The sequence below is a fragment of the Topomyia yanbarensis genome, chromosome 2 (genome assembly GCF_030247195.1).
Source record: "Topomyia yanbarensis strain Yona2022 chromosome 2, ASM3024719v1, whole genome shotgun sequence".
Lineage (NCBI taxonomy): Eukaryota > Metazoa > Arthropoda > Insecta > Diptera > Culicidae > Topomyia > Topomyia yanbarensis.
Window position 1 is genome coordinate 303350242 of NC_080671.1, and position 27790 is coordinate 303378031.

The 27790-nt window shown below is 34.9% G+C and overlaps 1 protein-coding gene across 2 annotated transcripts in view; it reads left to right on the forward strand.

The window, feature by feature from the left end:
* The first annotated feature begins 1874 nt into the window (after positions 1–1874).
* LOC131683418 (uncharacterized) overlaps positions 1875–27790 on the forward strand; it is a 99220-nt gene continuing 73304 nt past the window's right edge. For both annotated transcript variants that reach the window (XM_058965389.1, XM_058965391.1), the window contains exon 1: positions 1875–2283. The gene's annotated coding sequence lies outside the window, so the exon portion shown is untranslated. The remainder of the gene's footprint in view (positions 2284–27790) is intronic.

A 27790-nucleotide genomic window follows, 5' to 3' on the forward strand; every position in this document is an offset into this window, starting at 1 on the left:
AACTCCCGTTTATGTTTACAACTTCGGCTACTCCGACTCTCCGTTGATTCCGCAGCAATCCAATGAAGACATGAATTGCCACTCGGAGAGTGGAGCTTTTTGTATTATTTGCTATTTAGCATACATGAAAAAACAAACTGGTTTTTGACGTGCATGTGATCAGAATTTATATCCAAGCCACGCATCCAGAAAATATGGTCAAATCTTTCTTAGTGCACCGTCTCGCCCTTCAGCTGTTGCTTTTATTAAGTGATATCATAAGATTATTTTGCGAGGCGACAAAGGACAAGGCGGATTTGTTTTTTCCCTTCTGGCCAACCAAATCAAACATCAGCATGGAGTGATGCCAAAAGAGAACAAAGAGAAAAATACGGAAACGGAATATGGTCGGGGTTTCTCTCCCAGCTTTTCATTCGTGTATGAGAGGATCTGCCATCCGTTCTGATCGAGGGTGCGTTTAGTAGGGGAATTCAGAACGAAATACAAGAACCATAAGAATTCCATCGTTCTAGTAAAATCGTGTTTATTTTGCATTTCAAACACTTTAAATGTCGTTATTTTTAACTAGCTGAGGATCTGCGAAATTTTAAATATTAGTTATTATTATTATCATCAAGTTATATAGAATCAGCTTAGTGATAAAAATCGACTTTTAATTTGAATATTTTAATATTACAAATGATTGAATAGAATAGATGAAGATGGATAGATTGAATAGCTGGGAAGGAATGTTGTTTCTTACAGAGACATCCACCATCCGTGATGTAACAATTCTTGTAATTTCGTTACCAGCATATTAATACCAGAATTTTATTTTGTTTCATTTCAAAGTCTAAAACAAAAAAGCAATAAAATAAAGGTATAAATCTAATTCAGGAAACAAAAATGCAAAATATTCAAAAATTGACATTCCCAAGCTAAAGCAACGCAGTCGCTTAAAAACTCTTGAAAAAATTAGTTTGACGTATTTAAAATCTACGAAGCAAATGAATACCGCGGCTTAACTGTATTTTCATATTTTAGCCAAACTTTTTTGTCCTTATTATGTTCAGAAGTAATGGCAAATTTTTGATTTCCAATGTTTTCGTTAGTAGGGAAAGCAAGCATTAGTATAATGTCCAGTAACTGAATTAAACAAATTATTTTGCAAGATTATTTAACCGAAAGGAACGATGCACGAAGACAATTGATTATTCACGTTCAGAATAAAAAACTTAAAGTAATTTTCTCATATAAATTCACCAAATAAAGCTGCGCGACGTAATATTAACTGATCCGACGAAAAACGAAATTATTTCGAGGGCACAAAATCGGATTTTTTGATTATATGGAATTCTTTCAAAACATTTACAGAAATAGTTGCATTTCCCTTAATCATTATCATGATTTCAATTTACAATAGAATTTCTCGACCATCAGCTTTCAATAAGTGGCATAATTATTTTTTTATAATGTCAAAAGAAAATACATTCTTCGTGTTTGTGCACTGTTACATGAATAGTTTAATTCATTATTAAACTATCATTTGGAATAAAAATCGCCGACAACGCAGGTATCTAATATTTTGGTCGCATAAACAACCTTGAGTCATAATCGGCCGTCGAACAATTTATCTGTTATCCTTGCCAATGATTTAAGCGAGTCTCTAGCGCTAAACGCATCTTTGGCATTTGTGGCTGTTGCCAAATGGAAATCAACACCCCAATACACCCGTAATACCGTATCGCGAGGTATCTTGCCACACGCCATTTCCACTGGTATCAGTACCCTGTAGCCCGTATCCGTACACGGCCATTCTCTCGGTTCTCTCGCTCTTACCTTGTACGCGCACTCACACAGGGGTGGAAAATGTGAAAACGTCATTTAATACAAATTTTGTTCGGAAGCATTGGTGTAGTGTTAAATGAGCGTTCTGTTGGTGTAGAGTCGCTCTCTGCAGCTTAGCAGCTCAGTTGAATTGTCCAAGCGATTTTCGTTTCTGTTTTGTTGGATGGATTTTTGTACTACAAATTTTCGGTTCGAACAAATCGGATACACGGTACTATTTTTTATTCTGTTCGTTCATCTTTGCTTTCGAAAACTCGCCGCTCGGAGTTCGTGCTGACGGCTATGAGAATTTTTCTTATATACATGTGCCGTGCGTTGTTTGCATGTACATAAGCCGCGAGTTTCGAGTCCGGGAGAGTGTGAGACACGATCGCGTCGCAGTGGTTTAGGGTGTGAGAGAGGTGTTTTCAGACCAAAAGCGAAGGCAGCAACAGTGTACATAAAAGAAGTATATCGGTATGTAAAACTTTGTAGTTAAAGCTAGAAAACAATATAAGAGTAGAAATCTGAAATAACTGTTACCCATTTGGTCGGAAAACGAAAGGCGAAATGGATCCCAATAGTCGATGACACTGATCCGTTACACGTCGGTTCGCCGGGAAATGCGTAGCAGTTAGGATCAATTATATAAGCATATAAATCCTTTTAGGTACCCCTTTTATTAGAAATATATCTTAGAATAAATATTGACATTTGATTTATTAACAATAAGTCATAAACCAGATGGTTATATCATAAACCCTATTGATTTTTCCAGCTTTCATTGCATAAGTTACATTTTCCTTTGGAAACATTTTCTTGAAACTTTGCTGCGATAATTATTTTCTTCCCTATTCCCACACGGGTGTATGGGTAAGCTCTGTGACAACCAAAGTGTATCGCAATTCATTGCGCTTATATACTAGAGCAGTCCGTGTGTCATGTCATTAAAATGCCCTCGTATACTCATAGGAGGCATGCTTTTAGTGTACACAAAAGACCTAACCATACACAGTTGGCAATGGTCTTCACTATTTCACTAGAACAGCCATGGTTGGTCGAGGAAAGTTTCATTTCCAAATGGTGGCAACCCTGTGCTGTGTAGTGAGCTGTTTCACTTTGAAACTGTCGGGCTCTGTTGGTAGTACTGCCCAGCTTGCTAAGATGTCCGCGCACATTGCGATGCTCGGTCGGGAATGGTTTTCCCTACAGTTGCGCTACTTGCGTGCGGTAAAAGCGTCTTGATTGAAAGAGAGCTGATGCTTTTTCTGTTGGCTAGGCAAGTTCACCAGAATGAGTACATTTTTCCGATCGTGTTGAGCATGTATTGATCGATGTTCTTCGTGTATTGTGCCAGCGAGAGTCACGTCCGTCTTTCGTCGAGGTCGTTTATATGTGGAGCATACATAGTTCTTGTACTTTATCGCTGCTCTTGGCCATTGCACATTTTCATCCAGGTTGTTTTCTCGCTTCTGGTTGATGCAGTGACAGATCATAATACATTCGCTGGTTGAGCCTTGTACTGTTTTTCTTTTCGCAGTTGCGCTTTATGGTGCATTATTTTATTCGCGTGGGATGAGGATATTTCTTTTGTTTATAATATGTCGGATCCGCAATTCAGATTTCGTGCCCTGGTTAAGGTAGAATAGATCAAATTATTTAAGAGCTCAGAAAAACATTCTTTTCAATTAAGTTCGATTATATTCCGATTTTGTCAGCCTCATAATTAATCTTTTATTGATTTTGTTTTCATTATAAAAACGAATTTTCTATGCTAATTTTGGATTACTGAACACGAAAATCTCATTTTCTTTTTAAAAGAAGTATCTCAATATCTCATGAGCAAATTACCCAATCGATAAAATCAACATACAATCCAAAAGGTGTCGGTATTACCGTTGTCAGATGGTTTCATAGAATATCGGTATAACTTTAAATAAAAAATCGGTATTAATCGGTATGAACTTTATTCTTGCAAACCAGTGTTAAATTACACGGTGCTACAGTGATTCTGTACTTTTCAAGCAACCTAGTATGGGTTGAAGATCTCGCCAAATATAACACAAGACAATGTTTGAAAAATGTTGTATACCCTCAAAATCTTTTTTTTTTATTTCGATTATAGAGTTTTAACCTTAAGGTTAAAACCCTCGTCGGGTTAGAAAAATCTTTTATGAAAAATTTCGGTTAGAGTCCCGACCCCGCTGCGCTGCGTACAAGGCAATCGATTTACCAACTACGTTACGCACACCACCTCAAAATCTTGATTTATGGCCAAAAAACGATTTTTCGGAACTTTCGGCAAAAAAGTTTCTACGAGATCATTTTTCAACCGATGTTAAATTTTTGGGTGTTCTGGGAAGAAAAAAAAATTACCTTCCAAATGGTATGCTATGCTATGTTGTTTTGTCAAAGATACTCTGCGGTTTTAGGTCAAGAATATGAAAACTACCCTAATTTTGCGATGTTTCCATGAAAATTATGAAAATTACTCAACATTCTTCTAAAAAAGCGTCTTTGTCTTAATAAAATTTTAAAGAGTGCATTCAATTTCGCATCCAACGACCTATTTATCATTAAAATCGGCTGAAAAATGGCAGAGTTGTTAATTGCGAGCAAGTTTCTAATTTGTAAAAAATAATATCTCCATTTTTCAACAGATTTGGATCATAAATAGGTCGTTAGATGCGGAAATAAATGTTCTCCCAAAATTTCTATATAAACAAAGACGTATCCTAATAAATATGTAGAGCCATTTTCATATATTTAATGAAAAAAAAATGCAAAATAATGATTATTTTCATATTGCTTAAAACCGCATAGTACTTTTAACAAATGTATGTACATAACGTTCACACCAAAAATAATGAAATTTAAATGACATGTAAATAAATACGAATGTAAAGATACAAAGCTTGAATCGAAAATTTTATTGAAAATTTAGTTAAAATCAATGCATTCAATTGGAGCATTAAAAAGCATATGATTATACACTTTCATTCCTGTCATATAAAATGTCATTTATTTTAGCAGTAGTGGATTAAAAATACACTAAAGGTTGTCCGTTTAATGAAACTGTAATTTTCAATCAACGTGTAAAATTACAATAAAATTAGTTGAAGAAAGCATTACAAGTCGTGTGTATTAGTGGTGGGACTTAATTTTACATATATTTTTATGCTCCGAATATGTGCATGAAAATAAATTTAAAATAACAGAACATTTTTATCTGTGTAGCATACAGTTAGAAAGGTCATTTTCAGAGGTTAAAATATTCGCTCATTCTCACGACAAGTAGTTCATCGAACAGTTTTTTCATCCTTAGTAGGCACGGACCCAACTTTTCACCTTTCAAGAAATTGCGAGAATTTGCTGACAATGCAGTATGGAAACGTGATAATTTCGCAGCTTCGAACCTCATGATAAATTAAGTTCAAGAAAAACCATTAATATATTACATTATAGAATTTATTTCCCCACATTATTGCAGTATTTTCATTCTAAGGATCTGTATCTACTCATTTTTGTGATTTTTTGCGAAACCATTAGTTATTCGGCAGTTTTACATTAGGCGCGAAAATATCATCTCATATTATACCGCGGAAAAGATGAGATCCAATGATGTCTTGTCGAGAAAAGTTGGAGAGCAAACAATGTTCCATCGCATGTTTGCTTTTTTATTGCTGGTCAAAGTAGGTGAAATATCGCCTTATTTTGTTCACGATTGGGAAAATTGTAAACTCTGGTCATTTTTTCTTCTTTCCAAAACACTTAGAGAATTTAAAATATGTCAAAAAATGACCGCGTAGAAAACTTTTTTGCGCTGAAAATCCTGAAAAATGTTTTTGTTTTGCTATAAATCAAGATTTAGAGGGTATATTAAATTGATCAAACGTGGTTTTGTGTTGTATATGACGAGATCTACAACCTTTAACAGACCATTTTAAAAGCACATTCTTTTTTTTTTTTGCGGCGCCACGTTATAGTTATTTTTTAATATGTATATTAGAAATTTGTTGATTTAATCGTAATCGCTTGTTGAACTTGAGTCAGTATTTTACCTGAAACCAGACAGAATTCTAACTGAATGATGAACCATTATAGCACTACAGCGAAGACTCGTTTTTATCAGCCCCTTGGTCAATTTTAGGCTGATAAAATGGGGACATTGACAAAATCGGAAAATATATTCTTCTTTCTTTTTAAGAAACCGAAGATCTTAAAATATTTTTCTTTAGTCCCTAGATATAGCTTCATTACCTTTCCTGATTATTTAGCTTAAATTTCCCTTAACGGGGTCCAACAGTGCAAAATTAAAATAAAAAATAAAAACTTTTTTTGCATATTTCAAATGTATAAGATAAGAAAAATATGCACAAGAAAGGATTTACTCGTATTCAACTTGGTTCGTCTGCTACAGTCCATCAAACTGCCAACTATCTGCGTTTTAACCATATTTTAAACTAGAAAGTTTAAAAAATCGGTATGTATCGGTATAAAACATTAAAAATCGGTATTTTTAGATACGTTATCGGTATTGAGTGTAAAAATCGGTATATCTGGCAACGCTGGTGGGTATGCACATTCCAAATATATATGATATGCGTCGATGACATGCAATTTAATTAAGGTTAATGCGACGAAAATCGAAGAAACGGAGCTTTGGACCATTTTTTTGAAAAATTTGGAGTTACGGGTGAAAAAGTGCGATCACACAGCAAATTCCCATATAAACTGCTTCCACCAACTGACTGAACTGATTTTCTCAAACCAAGTCTCATATGGAAGATATAATATGCAGTTGAGTGCTGCATCAGTCATCCCCACCCTTCACACCTCTCTACCTCATCACACCCCCCACCCCTTCGACCTCCCTCACACCCGCATTTCATTCATCCACCCCGCACTCCGAAGTAAAATAAAGGATTTCTGACGCATCCTGTACTCTAACTCTACTAATCCACCCCTCCCCCCCTCTCCTTTCTTCCTAAGCATTTCTAAATATCATCACATGAAGATAACATTTAACTCATGCTGATTAAGCTTATACGTTTTTGTTTAAAGCAAGTTAGCCTCTACTTTCGTGGTAGTTGTGAAATACTTGATAAGTGTAATAAGAATGTAATAGACATTTACACAATTATATTGAACATAACTAGCTAATGAGTCATAGTTTTGATAAATGATAAAGGCACAATCGCAATGCCTGTGAGTATGTATGTGTGTATGTATTTGTGTGATTGTGTGTCAAATAATGTCATTCAATTTTCTCAATGGCAGAACCGACTTACACAAACTTAATTTCATCTTAATGGTATAATACTTCCATAAGACGCTACTGAATATTTAGTTGATCCGACTTCCGGTTCCGGAGTTACGGGTTGAAGGGTGTGGCCACACACCAAATTCCCATGTAAACTGGTAACACTATGATGCCCAAATGATGTAATACATATTCAAATGGGTTCAACATTACTTAGATTTGTGGGTCTAGGTCACTGATGACCAATCAAAGTAACTTTGAACACATAGACCACCTATGATGGCTCTTGATGCCCCTGGAGAACTCGCCAAGTTCCTGAACTAATGACACACCTAACTCCCAGCAAACTCATAACCGAATTTTACAAAACTTGATTTCAAATGAAAGATATAATACTACCATTGACTGCTATTGAATTTCATTCAGTTCTGACTTTTGGGTCCGGAGTTACAGGTTGGTTATTGCGGTCACATAGGAATTTCTTATATAAACCGATACATTCGAAACACATCATTGGTTAAAAATATATTGAGATGAACATCAAATTACTTCGATTCGCCGGTTTAGATCAATAATGGCGAATCAAAAATTTTTGGAATGTATTGTCCACTATCGACAATTCCTAGTCAGGTTCCGGACATATTCCAGAACTAAATCCACTTCGGTGATGACTGAAGCAATTTTCACTAACCTAGTCTCAACTGGAAGGTATAATGTGAAGTTGGCTGTTGCACCTGACATTCACCCCTTACCCTCTTTCTCCTCACTACCCCCCTCTCTCATCTCCTTCTCAGATTAATCTCACACCTGCATTCCCTTCATCCACCCCGTATACCAAAATAGGTTAGGTGGTTCCCGACGCCGCCTCGCATCTCAAAATATGTTAGCATTAAGACTACATTAAACTTACGCTGATTAGCCAATTGAATATTATATTTTTGTTTGTTTCAAGTGTGCCAGCGTCGACATGTTGCTTATCAAGTTCGTTACAGTCGTGCTCTTATATATGCTTACCAAGTGTAATAAGAATGCAATAGACAACGTTATTAAATTTAAATCAGAATTTGGATAAATGCACCGCTAGGTGGATTGAAACAGGTTTTTTATTTATGTTTCACTGGAAAGTTACGACAACTTGGGTTGAATTTTCTCAGGGAATACACAACGTCACAAAAATTTTCCTGCATTATCATTGTTGAAAAAGCAATTTTCATAGTGTTTAATGTCTAGGCGCGCGAGCTTTACGGAGTTGTAGGTCTTTTCAATCTGTTTATGAAAAATATATATTGACGTAGGACTACGTCTTTGTTTTCGATATAGGGGTGCACTCTGCAAATTCTACAAAAATGGTATGTAACGAAAAGTGGTCCAATTTTAAACGCATATAATTCAGCCATCTCACGATAAATTTTCAATTTTTTGCACAAATAGCCCCGAAATACTTCTAAGAATAGATTCCAATAGATAAACCCAAAGATTTTTGATATCATAGCATTAAAAAATTAAATAATATACAACCTTGTCAAAATATCGCGCATTAACACACAGAAGATAGCGCTTCCCAAGCCCTGTACGACGGATTGGTATACCTAGCGCGCAACGCTTCTATGAATGACGTCATCATCGACTATTTAAAGAACGGACTTGGCCAGACACGCTCAGTTCCTTGTTGAACAGCTGGCGTAGCAGATCACTGCGCTGTGTTTTTTATAGCCAGTGTAGCTGAGCTAGAAGTCTAGTATGGAGGGACGCTACCCTGTGTCGTCCAACAGGCGACCGCTCAAACTGCTTCCTAAATGCCGCTGTAATGTTGCCAGTAAATTTTTGGTTTAACTAGCACATGTATTTGCTATTTGCGCTTGAAATTAAGTAATGTAGTGGTAGTAATAAGCTTCCCATTTTGGTTTAAACGCAAGGACAGTTTTTAAAACAGGATTTGATTAATTAGTTTAGCTCATCTAAGCAATTTTAAGCAATTTTTTTTTCTGTAATTTAAAAGGAATTTTACGGAACTTGGTGAATTTGGCCCCACTTGCAACTGGTATAATCAACCTGCACAAAGTGTTGCGTAACGCAGGGCTGTTTTTTGGAACAAAATTATGTGTTATCATTCAGCCTTTCGCTATGCAAAATCACGATATTATGACAGATGGGCTAAGCGTGGCCGTTCCTTTCAATCGGGAAAGGCCGCGTAGAATTTTGGTGAAATGCGCTAATAGTGGTGGTACTAGTTGTCTCTTTCGTTCTACCCATCATCATCAGCGTTGACTCATGTTTATAGTGGGTAAAATGAACATGTGGCGGTGTTAAAATGAACAGCTTTTGGTGACCTGCAAAATGTCCTGTATGTATGCAATGCGCAGCGTTGGAAAGCATTTTCCGATCAATGCTAATATCCCAACAAATCATGAGCTTTGCATACACACAGGTCATTTTGCAGGCAAAAAAAATTGTCACGGAAGAATTGAATTTTCATGACGTAATATTAACCATTTTACAATCCTGTGGCATCGAAACACATCTACAAGCTTGGGGTTACCCATGGGTGTTTGAAGTTTTAGGATCTGTTTGAGAGCAACTAGAAAGCTTGTTCTATACATGAGATATGATTATATTGTCTAAAATTTGATTTTTCTTCACCGGTCCGGGTGTTTTTTCCCACACACTAAGTACTAAGAAAATAAATATTTTACATTAAGTAGTATAGTCCTACGTCCACAGTTCGTGCAACCCCATAGGGCTGCCCCTTGCAGTTTTATGAAAATAAAATTAATCTCAACCTGTGTTCATCGAATCCTGCGCACGTAATTTGCCAGAAAATATTTGTAGTCGTTTTGTCCTGAAGATGAAGTATCCTCCCGTTGAAACGTTAACTTTAACGCAAAATAAATATTTTGTGATTGAAACCTGAGACCAAAAAGTAATCTTTGAATTTTCAAATTATATAGGTCTAATTTCATTATATAGGTCTAATTTCATAACAACAGCCGAGGAAATGAATTAATAATAACTAGAGACAGGTTTTACATAATTAGTAAATCGATTGCCTTGTATCTTGCTCACTTGTGTTGGGCTTCCAACCCTCGCACATTGGATTAAATTTTTTTGTAAGAGGCGAATAACTATAAGGTTAAAACCACTTTAATCGCACCAAAGAATAATAAAAACACTGTGATGAGAATACATTCTTATTTTATTCGCATAGCTACACACTTAATTTAGTTGGAAATTTTCGCATAATCGCGTAGCCATCAAATTTGATATCTCAGAAAAATCAAATTTTGTAAATAAATTACATTGTTAATACTCGATATATACTAAATCATTCTAGTTTTAACTATTACCGTTTTGGCATGGTGATATGTGATAACTGTCTGAAATATAGTTTCTGGTGCAATATTATGATAAATATTTGGATTCATTATTATCCTCATGGATCAACGGATCTTGTTCATCAACTACCTTAACATATCCATTCTCGCTATTCAAACATTTTTGCTGGAGACGTTTCCCAGTTTATGAATATGAATATCTGTCATTGCACTAACTGACATAACTAGATTATTGCACTATCTGAACGGAAAAAGGGACGATTTCGTATCTAAATCCGTATAATAGACTACTTCAAATTACAAAAAAAAAGATTTTGTGAAAGCAGTCATGGTTGACCCGTAGCATTTGACCGGCAATCGAACATATTATTACCTTGTAAGCACCGCCTAGTGGATGATGTTGGTTACTCATATAAAAATTGTCTGCATGAAAAAATCTTAGCTTCGTGTTTTGTCATTTGCGAAACCAGCACCATCGTTACTGACCATGAACCGTCGCCCCGCTCTGTTCGAAATTTGTCCTTAGACAACGTACCTAAACTGTTGTCCCCTTAGCAAACAACAAACGGTCCTAACCAGGACCATCCAAACTTTCTAGTAAGAAATATAACTGAAATATTCGTTTTAGGTTTCTCATTGATATCAAGTAAATAGTAATAAACCTTGGTGAAGGTAGTTTCATTTTAATTACTAAGAAAAATCCTAGCTCTTTGTGGTTGAGACAATGGTACCCAGCATTCAGCAATCCGTTACAGCAAACAATTATGCCTTGCTAGTAATATTGAGACAGTCCTGATTTTGACAACAGTTTGACAGCAATAGTAACAGCAATATCCATTAGGAATGTGGCGCGTCCAACGCATTGATCTAAATTAGGTTGAATTTATCTTACTGGATGGAGCGTAAACGACAACAGTTTACTGTTTGAAATTTCTAGGGATGGTACTGAACGCACATCGCTCAAGGCTTCACACGAAACCGTAGATCTTGTCGATTATCTGTTTCTCAATAATTACATTTGGATACAATATGTTTGATCCACGCGAAAAACATACTCTTTTTCTTGTGCTAAATCAAATTTGATGACACACCAGCAAAAAACGACCCAACCCTGTGTCAAATGATTGCAAATCTCGACGTGAACCCCAAAGCATGGTCTCTCGGTAGCGTTCACTTTTTTGAAGATAGAAAAACAGGTTGTCTTACTCAGGTAATTGAGGTGAGATTTTTACATTAATTTTCTTTTAAGTAGCTCTTTCTTTTGCGAACAACTTTTCTGAAGACACCAATTGTCTGTCTTGTATGCTTTAAAAGTTATAGCATGTTATTTATCGTTCAATAAAGTAATGATCCGTTTTAATATACCAGCCGAATTTTATTTCGATGAAACGGAACAGGATGATATCAGGACATATTTTGTACTTCATTTTCTATCTTTCACTGCTTGGATTATGCACCAAACAATTTCAAGTTGTCTGATTGTGTCTTGATCGCTTATCAATGTGCAATCTTTCATTTTCTGGTACATTCTGACAGCTAAGTTTCTAACTTATGACCCTTTGATCGATCTAGAATGTATCTCGGCAAACGATAAGCGAAATAAATAACTTCAAATAAGTGGAAACAAGGTCATTATAAACTCGTCCACAAGAAACTTCTTCGAATACTTGAGGATTATTTTTGAGGATATCTTTTTTCTATTTCATCGAACTGCACCAACTACACCATTTTTGGTAGTTTATTAAAAGAATAATGTTACGTTTTCTTTCAAAATTTGGCGAACCTTCTTCCACTCGTTCATTTGTTTGGGTAGTTTATGTTCAAAAAGTGTCCTAAATTAATAGGTACAACTAAGGGGGTGAAAATTCATGTGTACTCGTACACCCTTTGGGAAGCTAAAATAAAAAATTTTCTTGGTAAACTTCACAATATGGCCAAGTAAAGCAATATTTCCATACTGGAAAAGTGCAGCTGGTAGTTATAGTTGAAATCAATGAAACAACAAAATTTTCAATTTACTTAAGTGTACTTTCTGTTTGATTTTCTGTACCCGTTTTTTCCATGTTCTTCTATAAATTACATTTTTTGACATGAATATTTGATACTAACGTGCCTCAGAAATATTTAAGGGACCGTACACTAATTACGTAAGGCATTTTTAGAACAATCCAACCTCCCTCTCCCCCCAGATAAGAATTCGTAAGATTTTGACGAACTCCCCCTCCCCCTACATAAGATCTTATCATGATTTTCGTAATTAAAAATTCATTAAATAAGATAGCGAAAACGATACTTATAGAATTATTTCAAGAAAATTCATGACAAAATTTAACTGCATTCATCTGTAGTAATTTTATTTGCATGCTAGTAGAACAACTATTGGGTGATATTTATTAAAGCCAATCTGGTCCATATAATCTGCTTCGCTATATTCCACTTCCTTTGAATCTATTTTCTTGTGATGCAGAGCTCATAAGAATTTATAACCTGTTCTGGCATGAATTTGTTCTGAGCTCCAACTGTGACGATTATCGTACGCATAGCTCCGACATCTTCGAATTTTCTTGAAGTAAAATACAGTTCACACTCTGGAAATATTCGGCCCACAAGATCTGTCACCATCGCATGACAGAACATACCTTGCGGTTTGAACAAAAAGTATGAATAGAGGGATATTGGACCATCAACACGAAGAGTGTCAGCACTTCTTAACTTGTAAGGCATACTGTGACCCCAGTTCACCCTGGTTCAGAACATCGTGCCACCAAGCGTCAAGAAATTGATGTAACTGCTCTAACACCATCGACAATTAACCCTTCATTAATTCATGCCCATGATGTTTGTGGACAACACCGTTTTTAAACAGCTACAACATTTGCTCACAAAAACAAGTAAGGCTCATTAATGTGATTATTGCCTTTAATTTGAGTATTAACAGTTACAAGGATCAGTTCTAGAACTGAAGTTGTTGCAATTAGTCTGATTGGATTCCGATGGAGCAGTGCTGCCAGAGACAGTTTGCGTTGACGACGGAAAATGATTTTTTCATATATTTTCGTTATGGTGCAATATTATTGAAAAGTGATAAAACTTAGCAATTTAGACTGTAGTTGGCTACGTTTTCCACGTAATTGGACTATTGTAATTATTCTAGGAGAATTGTATTAAGCATTGGAAGGTAAAAATTGACCAGTTTCTAGCACTGCCATGGAAGCACCTATCTATGAAAATAGGCTTTTCGTGTTTCTTGACCCCACCGTATTCAAGAAAAAAAACCCCACATGCACTAGAAAAAAGTTGGACATGAAAGTGTTAAGACGCTCCTCACGATGGTAACAATAAACAAAATTACATAATTAATTTAACAATCATATCCTGCTGTTGCAAAACACTTCAATTCCAGGTCCACCCTTCCTTGGCTATGATGTACAATATGTGCTAATTTTGTTTAATATAGAAAATGAACGGCACAAATAATAAATAATTCTTATGTAAAGAATATTTTGGCAGCCCTAAGTTTGTGCCGCTAAAACAACAAAAATGATCCATAAAAAATTGAAAAACGATCCATGAAAAAGTTGTCCATGTTCCATAAAACAAAACTGAAAATCCATAAAGCAGTGTGAATGATCCATAAAAAAGGGTGATTTGATCCATAGATTATGTAAAATTGAACCATAAAATAGTCACAAAAGAGCACTAAAATAGTAATAAAAGAGCAATTAAAATCAACCAATGCCCCATAAAAATATTGGAAATGTTCCATAAAATGACACATTTTGCGCCATAAATTAACAGACATTGATCCATAGAATATTAACAATGTACATTAAAACACGTCGATATGTTCCATAATATCGACAAAAATGTTCCACGGTATTACAAAATGGAGCAATAAAATGTTCGAAAAAGTTCCATAAATTTGATGAAAATGTTTGCTAAATAATTTTTCTTGGTCCATAGAAGATGTAAAAATGAACATTAGAAATGCTATGTTTTGATACATACATCGAACGTTAAATTATGGTTCATGGATATTTACAAAACGATACATAAGAAAAGAAAATGTAAAACGATCCATTAATATGGGCTTATGCACAAGAAAAATTAAATTTAATGAATTCATGCGAAATTTTTGCTATTCGAACTAATAATAAAGTTTATTACATTTGGTTGTAATGTCAAACTACAACAAACAATGCATACATTATAGTTAAACTTCAGCTTCCGTATCCCACTAGTCAGGTAACTGACCTTAGCTAACCTGAAATCATTATGGCAACTCTTTAAACGGCAGGGTATGTATGATATTAGCGCGCTGAGAGTTATTAGACCACTGGAACAGGCTGGCATGAGTCGCAAATACCAACTATCTGAAGCGAAAACGGACACTTTATACACAAACTTCGCTTTCTAGTGCACTGTCCGACTTCGCTGCCGCTCAGTCGGCTTTTAACTAGCTATAGCCCCTATGTTTAAGTAAACCGGGCAAACGAGAGGACCACAGGTTCGCTTGCAATTTCAGCTACGGGTTAATCAATGCCTCGTCCAACGGATCCTCAGCGGCTTTGCGCCGCTTCGGATCTTTGGCCTCGGATATGCGGCCAAGCCGCATCACACTAGCTCCCAGTATAAGCTCACATGTTAAAACACTGTCACTGTTATGAGTATTATTAAGCACAACTTATTTTTTCAGTTTACCGTAAAATTTCGCATGAATTCATTAAATTTATTTTTTCTAGTGCATAAGCACATATTAATGGATCGTTTTACATTTTCTTTTCTTATGGATCGTTTTGTAAATATCCATGAACCATAATTTAGCGTTGGATAAATGAATCAATACATAGCATTTCTAATGTTCATTTTTACATCTTCTATGGACCAAGAAAAATTATTTAGCAAACATTTTCATCAAATTTATGGAACTTTTTCTAACATTTTATTGCTCCATTTTGTAATACCGTGGAATATTTTTGTGGATATTAGGGAACATATCGACGTGTTTTAATGTACATTGTTAATATTCTATGGATCAATGTCAGTTAATTTATTGCGCAAAATGTATCATTTCATGGAACATTTCCAATATTTTTATGGGGCATTGGTTGATTTTAATTGCTCTTTTATTACTATTTTAGTGCTCTTTTGCGACCATTTTATGGTTCAATTTTTCATAATCTATGAATCAAATCACCCTTTTTTATGGATCATTTACACTGTTTTATGGATTTTCAGTTTTGTTTTATGGAACATGGACAACTTTTTTATGGATCGTTTTACAATTCTTTATGGATTATTTTAAATATTTTATATGCAAAAGTATATTTTCCCGAATATTTTTCTTATTGATTTTATTTTCATACTTTTTATGATATTATGTAAGAAAGAACAAACCCTCCCTCCCCTTCAGATAAGAATTTGTAAGATATTTTGAAACTCCCCCTCTCCCCATATGCCCTTACGTAATTAGTGTATGGCCCCTAAAATGTTTGTTAGAATCTTAAAAAAATTAAATTGTTGTGATGTATTCTTCGTTTTATCTATAGCCATAAGTAAAAAACTCGATTTTTCGATCTTGTATAGCAGGTCACCTCGTTTATATATGTAGCGGAACGACAAAAATTAGAAAATTACATTATTTTCTCTAAACAAGATTGCAAAATTGTATTAATCCTTTCATGCCCAACATTTTTCTTTATGCAATATAAAGATGAATCGAGATCTCGTAAATTGCGAGTTATGATACTAGTTTTGATGCACAAAAAACATTTTCTCACAGACTAGTTCTTTTGGAAAAGGTCCACTGCTGGAAATCTATCCTCCGTAATTTTTGACTTAAAGCCAAAAACAAAAGTTTCTTCGATTCCTTAGAAGGATAGAAAGCGACAAAATTTTTATTTTTTGCAAAATGGAAACGCTGAACATTTGATAAAAATAGATACAAAATTGCTTATTTAAAAAAAAGTGCAATAAAAAATGAAATCCTACGTACGTCGCTGGAGAAAGCAATGTCGAAAACACTGTGAAAATTTCAGAATGATAAAAGGATATTTGTTTGAGTTATATTTTCGGCCACCGCAAAAAACACAAAGTTTTTAGTACACTCAGGGTATACGGCAAAATTGAAAATTTAAGTATTCGTTTGTTATTGTTGCCTTCCATATTTGGACATATTACTTTTAAGACCCTAATGCATATTTTAGGCAAATGAATAAAAAATAGATTCTTTTAAAAATTCCACTTTTATTAATAAGGGTGTGAATATTACAAAGTGTAAATATTATAAAAGACTTAGGCGTTAGGATTAGTGATAATGGTTCAAAATCCTTTTTTCATCCACTAACTATTGTGAGGTGAAATATGTTGCTCACTATGAGGTCACTTACAGAAAAAGTCGATATCGAAAGAATCGCGTTGAGATAGCGTGTTTTCAAGAGTTGAATTTTCAGTTCTAGTTCTCTGATCGCCATGAAAATTTGAATAAACGCTATCAATGATATGAACTTCAAATATGCGCAATATTTTTTTCCATTTTTTGGGACAGCACATATATAGTCCCTAAAAGGAAATTTCCTGTTTCTGTTGCATTGAATGAAGAACTTAAATATTTTATTCACAAACTATTAGTATTAAGTGGATTGTTGGCCTATTTTAAAGGGCATTTTTTCGCTTTACTTTTATTTTGATTTGACTTTCGACAGTTCTCGCAAAGATGTTGTCGTATGCTAATTTGATCGATATAATATCCGAAGATGTTGATTTGAATGTTTCTCTGAAGCCTACTACTGTCCCATGTAGTATGTGTTATCAAAAACATCACGAAACATCATGTTGGAAATGTTCTCAATCGTTATAATATCTGAAAAGAGTGATAAGTGTTAAAAGAAATTTTTTATCACACTGTTACGTGGATTAAACACGTTTTTGATAACACATACTACAAAGATAGTGGCAGGACTCAGATAATCTCTCAAATTAGCATAAGACAATATCAGTGGATGGATGGATGGAATGGATTTGAAGTTCATACTCAATAGCGTTTACTCAAATTCCCAATGCGGCTGATAACTAAGCACTGAAATTTTAGCTCTTGATATCTCGCTACCTCTGAAGTGCATGCGTGCATAGTTCAAACATTACTTCGATATCAACTTTTTGTAAAAATGACTTCCCAGTAGTATCTTGAATCTGAATTATTATCCCTAATTCTAATGCCGAAGAACAAATAAAAAACTCTCCAAACCCGTTAGGGAAAATCATTATCATTACTAGAATTTTCTTTTTCACGAAACTTTTCGATAACCTTCTGTCACTTCTATTAAAAAATTTCAAATACTATAAAATTTACATAATTTTATTAGGAACAAGTTGTTTAAGAAGATTTTGTAATATTGTGTAGGAAAAACTGAAAATTTATGAAGTTTCTCTATCTGCAACATATAAACCCTTAAGTATACCAATTAATTTAGGATACCCTTTTAACACAAACTATCGCACGAATGGGAATAGGTTCACCGAATTTTGGAAGAAGGCGATAAAATAACCCCTTGAAAACTACCTAAAAATGGTGTAGTTTAATGCAATTGAAAGAAAATATCCTCAGAAAATGGGGTGTACTTATTACTGTGAATAATAAATACAGTAAAGACCCGTTTTTATCATCTCCATGGTGTACTTTAGGCTGACAAAATAGGGACATTAACTAAATCACGACATTTTTTTCTTCGTATATAGGGCGAAATTTTGATTCCTTACATCTTTATTATACATGACGGCGCCGATGGTTGGGTGGTAAGCGTGACCGCCACTCACCCTAGTTGGTCTGGGTTCAATCCCAGTCAAGGTCGTTGCGATTTTTCAGAGGTGAGAAAAATCTGAGGTCACGCCTTACTTCGGAAGGGAAGTAAAGCCGTTGATCCTCGGTCCATGAGTTGATGGGTCGATATCCAGTCCAGATAGTGGGAGTGTCACCTCTCTGGCGTCGGTGTTTGGCCTCCTAACGGAAATAGGCTGACGAAAAATAAAGAGAACTATAAGATCCTTATTATACATAATGCACCATCATTATTATAACACAAATCTTGTGAAAGAAGATAAACTTTCACTAGAATTTTGTTATTCAAAAACACAGTTGTTCTCGGTGCTACGAGTATAATATGAATATGGATTATCTTAGAAATCTATTTTCTCACTACTAGGTGGATTACTTGGTGATTTGTGCATTCATATACAATCCAACGTCTATCTCACGACTGAACGCAATGCTTAATCCAACGGATAAATACATCAACTCTGGACAAATTTTCACTTTGAAGTGAATTTACACATTGTTTTGTCTTTGAAGTAAACTTGCGTACTAGTTTTTGAAAAAATTATTAAATTAATTATTAAGTAAATTCACAAAATGTTATTTTTTTACCATTTTTTTTGTTAACCATTTTTTGTTAACGACCTATTGAGTCAATTTGTCAACAGTTTTTTCGGCATTTAATTAGCAAGGGACTGGAAGGTGAAGTATATTTTTCAATATTTAGAGCCATAGTACTCAAGGGAGAGCAAGGTGTTGAAAGGAGAAAGTTTAGAAAAGCGTGGAAGGATCATATATGCAAGCTTAGAGCTCACCGGCGACTTAACCCTTTGTCTGCTACCGTAGGGGTCAGGGTCTTTTGGCATTAGAAATGCGAATCAACTGAGTCTACGACATGTCCGAACAAGCGTAAAGTAACTTGTTACTTCATGCTGTCGGAACCGACTCCGGTTCCGGTTCCGACAGCATGAAGTAACAAGTTACTTTACGCTTGTTCGGACATGCCGTAGACTCAGGTGATTCGCATTTCTAATGCCAAAAGACCCTGACCCCTACGGTAGCAGACAAAGGGTTAAGTCGCCGGTGAACTCTAAGCTTGCATATATGATCCTTCCACGCTTTTCTAAACTTTCTCCTTTCAACACCTTGCTCTCCCTTGAGTACTATGGCTCTAAATATTGAAAAATATACTTCACCTTCCAGTCCCTTGCTAATTAAATGCCGAAAAAACTGTTCACAAAATGTTCTCGAAATCGAATTCCTTGAATCACGCAGATGTATTTTCATACCCCGATATTCAAAATCGGTTTAATTTTTAACCCTAAAACACCTGTAAAGCTTTACTTGCTTTAAACCCTTTGTGTTTTGACAAAATCATCCATATCTCAGAAAGTAAATAACATATCAAAAAACAAAAATAATAGTGTCAAATGGCAACGTTAGGCCTTTCAATTGAAACCAATTTCGTTAAGATCGGTTCAGCGGTTGCTGAGATAGTTACATGACATTAGTGCACTTACATACATACCCACACAAAGACATTGTCCCAATTTGTCTAGCTGAGTCGATTGGTATATGAGACTCGGCACTCCGGGCCTCGGAAAAAGTTGTCATAGTTCGAGAGAATCCTATACATTTCTTTTGTACGAACTTTAAAAATGTAGCTCTATATGTTTTTAGAAGATGTGCAAGTTTTGAAACGCCTCAACAATGCTAAAGCAGGATCGTCGACCTGTTTTTGTTACGGTGTAAATACAGGGATTGCTGGGGAGCTACAAAATTAATGCGCGTCAATTGATAAATGAAATAATAGAAAAATATTCTGCTGGTATGAATATGTGCCATGTTTTTTAACCCTTGAATATTATAGCTTTTCCAGAGACACGAATATGGTATTCGTTCTAAGAGCAGAGACCGGTGAACAAAACGAAAGATTCCATCACAACATCGCATCTATAAAATGAAAGTTTATTTCAGATCGAAAGCTTTGATAATGATGATCATAACATCAACATTTTCCATTCGATTTTCGTGATTTTGGGCTTAACATTCACGTAGGTAAATAAGATTCCAAAAGATTTTTTTCTTAACTCCATTAGATTCTAAAAGATTTATTCTCAGTTGCTTTCTTTACTTTTCAATGATTGAAACTGCTTTGAACTTTGGTCAATATTGTGGGGATTCTTTGGCAAAGCCATTAACAACGCAATACGTGTGTTGATAATGCATATAATTGGTTCATCGTAGTAATTGAGTAAAGCCACGTCAAGTGATCCTCGAATTTTTCGCAAAATCACCAATCTTTATGAGGTATATTTTATTGGATAGGGATTATGGTGAATAGCTTTTGGTATAAATATTTCGTTAAAACACCTTTTATTTTTTAAGATATTAACCCTTAAACTTTATTGCATCATAAAATTGTAAATTTTATATCTCAAAATCCACTGAAGACAATTCAATGATTTTTTGCACACTTATGGAATGATATTTGCACTATCTCATAAAAATATTTTTGCTGCATAATTATGTGAATAACGGTACTTTGCATCTATTTAAAAATTTCAATTATATTTTTTCTTGTGTTCTTCACGCTAAAAATTTTCAAAACGTATGTCAAATTATGCGGCAGTCTTTCACCTTCAATAATCTGTATTGATCATTTTTGATCCTATCGAGATTTATGGAGGATTTTGTAACAGTGCGCTCTTTCAACGCACGGGCCACTTTGATGTAGCCCGCAAAATAACATACATATTGGCAACGCCGCACCTTGCAACGTCCTAATGCGCATCGCTTTGAAGGAGCGTATCTCTTGTACAAAATTGGCATCTATGAGCCAAGCTTTTCTTTATAGATTATTGAAGGTGAATGTTTTATTCAGGAGTTATTTAATTTTCTGTCACTCAATTCCTCGCACAAGCGTGCTCGGATATTGGCAGCCGATGAACAAAGTTGAGCAGTGGGCATGTTTTAACCTGCGTTGACATATTTTTGCAAATTGACATACTTCACCACATTTGATTGTCAGTTCATTTGTCTGAGAGGTAGCATGGTTTATTGCGAATCTTTTCTTAAATACACATTACAACTTTTGCGCCATCGGGCCTTGCGTTAAATTACGCGCCCATTTAATTTGCATCAGTGCGAGTGAAAAAAACGTTTTGACGTTTGTTTTTGTTTCGATCGCACTCGAGTGTTTCCCATATAGCAAGAACTCGACAAAATGCTAAATTATCTCAAAATAGACAAACTTTGTTCAAAAAAACATTCGATTGTTTGATGTTATAAATATGGGTCGATCACACAAATGATTTATTCCGTTAATAAAATCATAAATGTGTTCGTCGTATCTGGTTATTGTGGAGTGACAAATTTTAAAATTATATTGGTCAACAAGGTCAACACATGTGTGGCATATGTCGTAATGAGTGCAAAAAATACTACGAAAATAAATATGGACATGAACAAAACGCAAAGTTCGTTAAATTTTCAATTTTTCTTCCCATGTTTATAGTAATGGGTTCGTCAATTACGCGTTTAGAACATAGGAAATTTTTTCTTCTTATAGTGTTCCAAAGTAATGGAACTGGAATATTCGTTGACTCAACAGGTTCATGCTGAAAACTGTAGCGATGATTTGTAAATAAAGATCGTTGATGATTAACTGAAATTCGATAAAATAAATAATACTTTACCAGAACTTGGAGATCCACAAATTAACAGAATTACCAGAAGCAATAGCGATAAAAAAAAACCTCAACATCGATACGATTGAACAAGTAAAGATTCTAAGTAAAAAATTTTCAAAAGACGCATCGTTGCTTAAACGTGAAATAAAATGCTGTTGTCATATAATTTTTCATTTGTTATAGACCAAGAATGAATTTGGATATAACGTAGATGTACTTTGACTAACAAAAGTGTTTTTGATGATGTTAATTGTTAGAAACGTTAAATTATATTAATAAAAAAATATTAAGCAACTATAATTTTTGTTGTTTACTTCGGTCAAAAAATTTTAAAGCATATCAAAATATCTGGAAAAAAGTCATCTTCGATAATCCGTATAGAAAAGTTTACCCTTTTGCACTAATCAAGAGATGCGGTTTCTTTTTGTCATGCGATGCGCACTTCCAACGCGATGCGCATTCTGACGTTGCGACGTACGACGTTGCCAATATGTACGTTCTCGCGGGCTGCATCAAAGTGGGCCGTGCGTTGAAAGAGCGCACTGTTATAAAATCCTCCATAACTCTCGATAGGATCAAAAATGAAAAATGATCAAATCAGATTATTGAAGATGAAAGATTGCCGCATAATTTGACATACGTTTTGAAAATTTTTAGCGTGAAGAACACAAGAAAAAATATAATTGAAATTTTTAAATAGATGCAAAGTACCGTTATTTACATAATTATGCAGCAAAAATATTTTTATGAGATAGTGCAAATACCATTCCATAAGTGTGCAAAAAATCATTGAATTATCTTCAGTGGTTTTTGAGATATAAAATTTACAATTTTATCGTGCAGTTAAGTTTAAGGGTTAATATCTTAAAGAATAAAAGGTGTTTTAACGAAATATTTATACCAAAAGCTATTCACCATAATCCATATCCAATAAAATATACCTCATGAAGATCGGTGATTTTTCGAAAAATTCGAGGATCATTTGACATGGCTTTACTCAATTGCTTAAGGGATTACATACCTTTTTATGAGAAAAATGTCATGAGTGTTTGAATTTACGCAAAGGCACAAAGCAATAATTTCATTACATCAAATTTATAGTATTTTGATAGTGCATTTTTCAGTGAAATAAACGAGCATTAGTTTATAAAAGTTTATTTTTATAATTGACGGAGTTATGGCTTTTTCCCCGAAATCCCTTTTTATTTAAGATGTTTGCGGTGATCACGATTGAAGACCAATAGCTCAACTAAAATCCCTAAACTCAAAAATTCTATCAGTATTTGAGTATTCCTCATACTTTAACGATTAGTTGAATAAATAATATTTTTTCCTGAATTCGGGAACGTTTTTCCTAAAAAAATCGCTTTTTAAGTTCTAAAAACTGTATCAAAAAATTCTCATCTACAAAACAAAAATTTATGCATAAAAAGGAATCGTTAATGTACGAGAAAAATTCACTACGATCAAATGAAAAAAATAAAATAAAGAAAATTGGTTGAGTGGTTTTTCGGCAATCGTGATCACGGAAAAACCATTTTTGGAAAAACGACATTTCGAGATAATCGAGTTTAAAATTTCAAGTTACCACTGCTCTTGGTAGACGAAGCGTGCTTGGAAGTGCTGTAACTTTCGATTTATTTCTCAGATCTTTATAAAAATTTGGGAAAATATTCTCAAGGAGTTGTAATTATTCGATTGTTTGAAAAATAAAAAGGTATGTAACCCCTTAAACAAATTAAATATAATACTTTTTTATTGTGCCAGCGTCGACTTGCGTGGTAATCGTGGGATACGTATTAAGTATAATTAGAATGTAATAGACATTTCCACGATTATATTGAACGGAACCAGCCAATGAATCATTTAGTTTGGATAAATGAGAAAAGCACAATCGCACCACGAGGTGGATTAAAACTAATTTTTACATAGCATTGAATTGTGGAATAGACAGTGCGGTTCTAGGCCAATGGACCGAAAACTATTTCATTTGGATAATTGGTTTATTTAGCTGAATGCCATTTGGTCGAAAGGGGCATTTAACTGAAACAAATGATATGTTCGATCGTGCTAATATCAGGTATTGCCAGTTATCCAAAGGTAATTTAATTGAATGTCTTACTTTTATTGAAATTTTCATTTTTTTAATATAAATATTTATGTACATTGTATCGTTTCACTAAATGTATTGTAAGAGTAGGTTTAAAACTGATTGAATTGTTGGATGGCAGAAAATACAATAATTTTGATTCGAATACCTGATATTAGCACGATCGAACATATCATTTTGACAGTAAAGGTACAGCTGGTTTTGCACAGTGATCTACACAGTGCATAGCAATATATTATTTAATAAACTGGCTAATCCCCCTAAAGTTGAGAAGCAAATTTTTGTTTGGTCATTTATAAAAATACTGTTTTCAGCAAAATTGGAAGCAATATAATAAGCAACAACTTTGCTGAAGAGACTATGTGTCTATCTGTTGGTTTTAATAGATATTTCTTGAGCGTTTTTTCAAAACGTCATATCTGCAATGAGTTACTCTCTGTTTATACTTTCTCTTTCGATTTTTACGGCGTCACTATAACACTTTTCACTTATTTTACAGTACAGATCGAAAGACGGTGGTTTTAGCTAGCATATTATGCAAAGAGCTGAGGGATAAATGTTAAAGTGACCGAATTATTAACAGAAGAGAAAGTAAACAAAGAGAGTAACTCATTGCAGATATGACGTTTTGAAAAAACGCTCAAGATTTGTGGAGTTTTCTATGATTGATCTCTGTAAATGACTTTTTCAAAATAATTTTTTCGGTGATTTTTTAGAATTTCAAAATTTTCTAAGATTTTGTCCGGCTTTCGCATATACAATTTTTGTGGTGCATGTTTATTTCTATATCTTATATCTATGGAATTATAGAAAGTTTTAGTGTCAAAAAACAACATTTTGGTATGAACGATCAATTCAATCCGCAAATTTTCGCAGGCCAAGACATATTCATACGAATCTTGAAAGCAAACGCTATCAAATCCAGGAACAACCGTCAGGAGCGGATCCAGAAAAAAGTTTCGGGAGGGGTCCGAAATTTTGATTTTGGAATGAACATTATACAATACGTTGTGCGTCAAAACCTCATTTAATGAAAATTAGTTTTGGTACTTAAACTTGGTTTGAAATTATTTTAAGTTTGAAACTAATATAAAATTGAAATTAATTTAAAATTTCTGAACAAGTTGAAAAATTTTGGAGGGGGTCCGGACCCCCAAGACCCTTCCCCTGGATCCGCCACTGACAACCGTTTATCGCATGCTGTCTTTTGCATGCAAAAACATATATTCACACAACGATTATAAAACTACTAAACATTTAAAAATTACATCACACTGAAGAAGCAGTTTAGTTTATTTAATACCTCATACACTAATAATGAACTTCATCTGAAAAGATGAGTTTTTGGCAGCTAATTGCGAAAAGCTATCTTGGATGATAGGTCATTTCTGAATGAAATTCCAAAATTTAAAGACGTTCAAGCGTATTTTATGGCATGATAAAATTGTAGAGAAAACTGCCAACTTAGTCAACGAAAAATTGTGGTTAAAGAAAAAGTAATTAAAAACACCCTTTACTATGTGCAATAAACAGAAATTGGGAACTTTGATCACACACTAGATAAAAGTACAAAATGTGCGAATTATAGTATTCGTGAAGTAGATACGCATCAGAATATATTCTGTGCTTCGAGAACGTGCGCGTATGAAACTCAATTTTTCAACATCGTGTTCCTATTCGTATGAATCAATACTACTGTGAACAGGTGATGTTTATCGATATAATTCTAGAAGTGTATAGATAACTTCACTATTACTAATGTCGTTTTCGCTTGGTCCCGACACTGAGTCAGGTTGAACCCCTAACCGATGTCAGTTCATACATTTTGGCAGCAGTTGGAGTTAGAAACTATCTTAGTTTCGGTTCATGCATCATTAAAACTGTTGGTAACCTTTGTTGGCTTTTCTGCCACCTTCGAAAATTTTCCAGCGGATTAAATGTTGTATTTTTGCCTTTCTCATATAAAGAAAGGCTATGCAATCACTGTAAAAACCGACTTTCTAACCGAGGCCCGGAGGGCCGAGTGTCATACACCATTCGATTCAGTTCGTCGAGATCGGCAAATATCTGTGTGTGTATGTATGTGTGTGTGTATGTGTGAGTATTTGTGTGTGTCATTTAAACTCACACAATTTTCTCAGAGATGGCTGAACCGATTTTCGCAAACTTAGTATCATCTGAAAGGTATAACGCTCCCATAAGCTGCTATTGAATTTTTAGTTGATCCGACTTCCGGTTCCGGAGTTACGGGTTGAAGAGTGCGGTCACACAGCAAATTCCCATATAAACTGGTACCACCATGATGTTCAAATGATGTAAAACATATTAAAATTGATGTAACATTACTCTAGTTTGCGGGTCTGGATCACTAATGATCAATCAAAGCAGCTTTGACCACATTGGCCACCTATGACGGTTCATGACGCCCCCGGGGAACCCGCCAAGTTCCTAAGCTAATATCACACCCATTCCACAACGAATTCTCTACCGATTTTTACAAACTTGATTTCAAATGAAAGATACAGTAATACCGTTGACTGCTGCTGAATTTCATTCGGTTCTGACCCTTGCTTCCGGAGTTACAGGGGTGTTAGTAAGGATACATTGGAATTTCCCATATAAATCGGTACAATCGTAATACCTCAGAGGCTAAAAACTATTGAAATGGTCACCAAATTACTTCTAATCGCAGATCTAGATCACTGATTGCCAATCAAACATTCTTTGAATATATTGTCCACTATCGACGATTCCGGAAGTCCGGAATTCCGGGCATATTCCACAATTAAAGTCACATCGGTTCATCGGTGATGACTGAACCGATTTTCTCAAACTAAGTTTCAAATGGAAGGCAAAATATGCAGTTGAGTATTGCGTCGCCGCCCCTCCCCTCGCCTTGCCCTTACACCTTCCTCTATCATCACTCCCCTCCCCTTGGACCACCCTCACGCCCGCATTTCCTTCATCCACCCCGTATACCGAAATAAGATGAAGGATTTCTGACGCATCCTCCACTCCCACTCTACTAACCCCCCATTCCCTCCACTTTCAAACCCATTCCACCAACATTTCAAAATATAATCACATGAAGATAACATTGAACTCATGCTGATTAAGCTAATTAAATATTATTCTTTTGCCATTCTCATATAGAAAGGTTATGCAATTGCTCCAAAAACCGACTTTCTAACCGAGGCCCGGAGGGCCGAGTCTCATATAACATTCGACTCAGTTCGCCGAGATCGCAAAATATCTGTGTGTATGTATGTGTGTATGTATGTGTGTATGTATGTATGTATGTATGTATGTATGTATGTATGTATGTATGTATGTATGTATGTGTGTGTATGTGCGGATTTGTTAACAAAATGTCCACATCGGTTTCTCGGAGATGGCTGAAACGATTTTTACAAACTAAGATTCAAATGAAAGGTATAATATTCCCATAGGTTGCTACTGAATTTCATTTTCAACCGATATCTTGTTACGGATTACGAGTTAAAGAGTATGGTTACAAAACAAAAATTTGTTGATTTGTCCACATCGGTTTCTCGGAATTTTCTGAACCGATTTTGACAAACTTGATTTTAAATGAAAGGTCCATCAGCTGCTGTTGAATTTTGTGTGGATCCGAGTTCTGGTTCCTGAATTACAGGGTGATACGTACGATCACGCAGCAAATCCCGATTCTAACGAAATCTGCGATGAATGTAATAAGGTGAATTTTTTTCCAAAATGTAAACACTACTGTTGAATTTGTAGATCTCGGTCACCAAC